The following is a 4,958-nucleotide window of genomic DNA, read 5'->3' as shown; positions in this document are numbered from 1 at the left end:
TTTGTTTTTTGTTTTTGTGTTTTAAAATGTTTTTTTAAAATTTTTTTTATTTAAAAAATATTAAATTGATATTTTTTTTTAATGTGTTTTTGAACGATTTTGATGTGTTAATTATATCAAAAATAAAATATACATAAAATATACATATACATATACATATATATATATATATATTAATGTATTTTTTATTAAAAAATATTTTAGCACAATACCAATCACAATAACAAATTTAGAAAATGCATTTTTTTGACAAGCTCCTTGAAAATTAATTGAAAAGGTTGTCAATGAACCAAAGTTCAGTGCACTACCAATTACAAAAATGAAGAAAGTGTAGTTCAATTATACCAAAAGTAAAATGTACTGGTAGAAATAAACTATTTGAAGTCCAAAATGTGCAAGAACTTTCTATTTATAAAAAAAATCTAAAAAACCCTATAAATACTAAAATATTAATTTATCCATTAAATAATATCACATATATTATTTTAAAATAATTTTAAAAATTTATTCAATCAAGTCTCAACTTGATTTTTCTAGGTCTAGAATTGTAATTCCATATATAAATTACACTTTAGTCCTCAATTTATAAAACTTATTTATAGTTAAATCATATTTGATTAATCATCACATTTTAATTTCTGACCAATGGTTCTTATGTTTGTAACCCATTAAGTTTCCTAATAAGTTGACATAAATATAAATCACAATCCTAAATGAAATATGATTAAATAAACTAAACAAATTAATTTATTATTAATTCATTAATTGATTGATTTATATTTAAAGATCAAGTATAATGTCAAGTAACCTGTCATGATTCTTCAAATATTAGAAAAGTTATAAGTAGTTTGACTTAGCCTTACGGTAACTAGTTTCTCAGTGTAGTTATTATCCTTTCATCGACAATGTTTCAATTTAAACTTTATAACATGGAGTGTGTCTGCTATGTTAAATCATGTTTATTCTTGACACCATAGTCATTAATTCTTTAAATAAGATGTGAAACTCTTTACAAATCTCATTTCACCTTACTCAACAATTTACAATCAATATTATTTAAGAACAAATGAAATTTTTTTATTTTAATTCACCAATGGTGATGAATCATCTCTTGATTACTTAAATACCTTTATATAGTTCATGTTATACCTAAAAACTGTCAATTTGTTACCCTTGATTAAGATAATGCGTAACATGATCAAAACATAACACTTTTTATATAAGATAACTTAGTGATCTTAAGTTTAATAATCACTTAAACAACCATCACGTGAGCCTTTCTATAAACACAATTGATATCTCCATATGAAATTCTCATACGAGTTAATTAAGTGAAAATATCATCTGAAAAGCACTTACATATTAGCTCTAGATATCCCTCATACCTCAGTTTATGAGAATAGTTTCTTCCTTTCACTAAAGAAAGAACATGATATGTATTAATTTTAACATCTCTGATTAATATCTAGTTTTAATAAAGTATTAACCATGAACATTTTAGGAACAATGCTTTGATGTAATATGAATCTCATAATTACAACAATTTTATAAATTTATTTTGCAAAATATTTTTGTTCCAATAACTTTATCTTTATTCTAGATTTATTGATCAAATATGTAATTCATCAATAAAATACTTAATCAATATTAAAAATAGATAAGCCTTTATGATTAAATTAAATATATTTACATGAACAATATCACTAACTTTATTACAAGGCATGTACACTAACACTTGGTTGTACTGATACCCTTTTTTCTCCTCTCTTCTTCTGCTTTTTCTTCTTTTCCTTTGGCTTCTTCTTATCTTCTTTATTTTTCCTCATTAGCTTCGAATCTTTCTTTGTCCCTCGTATTAACTTGAGGAACAACTGTTCGACTTGTAGTTATCTATATTTATTCAAGAAATAAATTAGCTAAAAATTATTTTTCATGTTAATAACAGAACGAAAACATCAAGCTGACTAAAACAATCACAGTTTTGGTTCAGGCTGGTCTTGCCATACCAACACATGCCTGCGTCTTTCTCTCTTTCATGCACGCGTAAGAAACTTTAATCGAGGAAATCACATAGTAACAGATTTTTCGTCGAACATGTTCTTGATCCATCTATATATATTTATCCAAGAAATTTTTCTCGGACAAGCCCTTCACTTTCCCTAGTCTGCAGCCTTCTGCATGCATTTCATGCAGTATCAACTTGATAAAAAAGCTGTCAAGCAAAAGGAATTTTGGAGTTAATATCCATTGATTAGAATTTTTTAATTATATGAAGAAATGAATTCTAAAATTTATAAATGTCTAGATCACCACACTACAGTAATTTGTTCAATGCTATAAGGCTGCTGCAAATCTTGACTATGAATGACCTGCAAAACAAGATGGAGAAAGAAACGCTGCATCCTAAAACCTAGTAATGAAACGTTGCAGGGATTCGGCCACCTTCTATTTTTTTTACACAACATTTGTCTGTGCATTTTGCCGGCGCTATGTGCCTGTTATGAAGTATGAAAGTTAATCAGATTGCAAGCTGATGTCAAGATCCTATGGTAGATGAAAAGAAGGCCTGACATTTGAGAGAAGAGCCTTTCAGCAAAAAACAAGGAGTTTTCCTAGGATCCATTGGTTCTAGACAGTACATATATATGTATGTATAGATGCTGAACCCAGTTGAAGAAAAGGAAATCATCTTAGCTGCGAAGTTCATGTCGTAGGAGGACAGTCATGGCAAGAAGAGAAAAGCCTAATATGAATGAGAAGAGGCTGTCATTTAGCCAAGGTGAATGCCTGAAGCCAGAAAAAGGTTCTGAGCATATGCAGCCTAAATTTGAAACATCTTTCAAGGGCTAACGGGCAACTCATCCTTGGCTAGAAAACAGCACTCTTATCTTCATATTTGACCACTCTTCTTCTCGTATATCTGCAATGCAAATACCAAGTGTTTGAAGCCTATTTATAGCTGAAATGAATAATCGTATTGAATGAAGGTTGCAAATACAATCGCTCATCGTAATTCACTTGCATTTTGATGACTCCTCATAGACATATATTCTCTGATCCTTCTTTATTTATGTCAACCCATTAATTCCCATGATGGAATATATTCCTTCCACTGCTCTTGCCTACTATATGCTGCATTTTACTCCAAACACTGGAAACTGTAGTCTCTCTGGATAAGGAAGAGCCTTCAAGGCTTTAACGAGATAATATCAATAAGGCACATTGGCTACGGATTTTGCTATGAATCAAATTACTATTTCAAACATTTGGCTGTCACAACCATAATGCTCTCTGCTTGAAAGGGCCTCTCATTGATACTTGGAAGCACATTTCATCGTTTTCGATTTGGCTTCCTGTGTGACGATTTCTATTACTAAATTGAGCCTTATTCAAATTCAATGATTTCCAGAGATTCATGCATGATTCTCTCGAAAACCAGCCATTATTCAATATAGACTCCAAGGTTGAATTTAGACGCAATGGTTTAGTTGGGAATTTAGTGGATGGAGAAAAAGAATAAATGGACAGAGGTTTTTTCAATCTTTTTTACGTTTTCATGTATGCAGAGCCTCTGCTAAACTTGCATTGATCAGAGGTTTTTTCTTCTCTCAAAGAATTGGAACAAAATCTAATAAAATTGAACGGGAATTTGGACACTTGAAGTCTAGAAGGGTTGAGATTCCATTTCCAAATGGATGAGTAGCTCTATCTTTCTGCATCTAGCTAAGAGCCTAAGAGTCCTTTTCAGTCCCTGACCCATATTCAATATTCTGTATACACAAATGCAAAGCCCAGGAAAAGGAAATTGCTCCAAGCTCTGCCAGCACTTGACTATTATATGTGTCTTCAAGAGTTTTTGCAAAGCCCAGGAGGGTTGACCCCTCCTCTCTCTCTCTAACCTTTGTTTCTAGCATGCAATTGTGTCCATGGTGTCATTATGCCCTACTTTTGTCCTTTGTCATGTGAACTCATGCAAATCTCTGTGAATGTGATTATGCCCGATTTATTGAGCTTGGTCTTATAAGTATCTTCACTTCAATAAACTATACATTTATTGTTTCATCTTTCATGCTTGACAATATATGAATGTATTGGATAGAGTGCATAATAACCGAGCATTCCAACCATTTGTCTTCAGTACCGGATTGAAGAACATGTCGACCGACTATCAATAATTTTGTATAATAGTTTCTTTCCCTTTTTGTATCAATAATTGTTTGCTAAAGTTTGATAGTGTACGATTGCTTCACTTCATTGTAGTATAGAATTTAATTCTAGATTAACAATCTTTTATGAATTGTTTAGATGAATAATTTGAATTGATTTTTGAACATCTAAATAAAATTCTAATAATAATATTAAGGGGTGTACCTTAATTAATTAGACCCTGAGTTTGCTTATCAGATGTTATTAGTTTGAGTGTCATAAATCTTAGGGTTACTGGAGAATTACATAGTCATTAACTTTAAGACTTGTGGGATTAGTCGAAGTATGCGCAAATTAGTCCGGACATCCATGTTAATAAAAATAAATTCCAATAGTATTAGACATGATGTGGGATAGTAACATAGTAAACATATTGATAAAAATTCAAGACAAATTTAGTGCAAGTTAAATATTATTGACGATATTGGTTTTGGTACTGATAGAGTACTAATGTTCATAATATTAATGTTAATACTAGCCATAATATTAATAATTCTCAACATAATAATGATTTTGATAAATAACAAGAAAAATAAAATAATAATATTGATTTTAATTTGCATAACATACTAACAAATTGTTTGTTTTAAGGTTGTCAATTGGTAATTAAAAAAAATTCTATGTAAGATGATTGAAATATAAGTTATATTCTATATATTTTAAGATGATTGAAATTTATATTAATTATTTAACTTTTATCTTAACTATATTATACTATTATTTACCATTTAGCTCAAATTATCTATATAATT

This window comes from Populus alba, chromosome 7 (genome assembly GCF_005239225.2).
Source record: "Populus alba chromosome 7, ASM523922v2, whole genome shotgun sequence".
NCBI lineage: Eukaryota > Viridiplantae > Streptophyta > Magnoliopsida > Malpighiales > Salicaceae > Populus > Populus alba.
The sequence above is the reverse complement of the archived record's forward strand: the minus strand, read 5'-3'. Positions refer to the sequence as shown.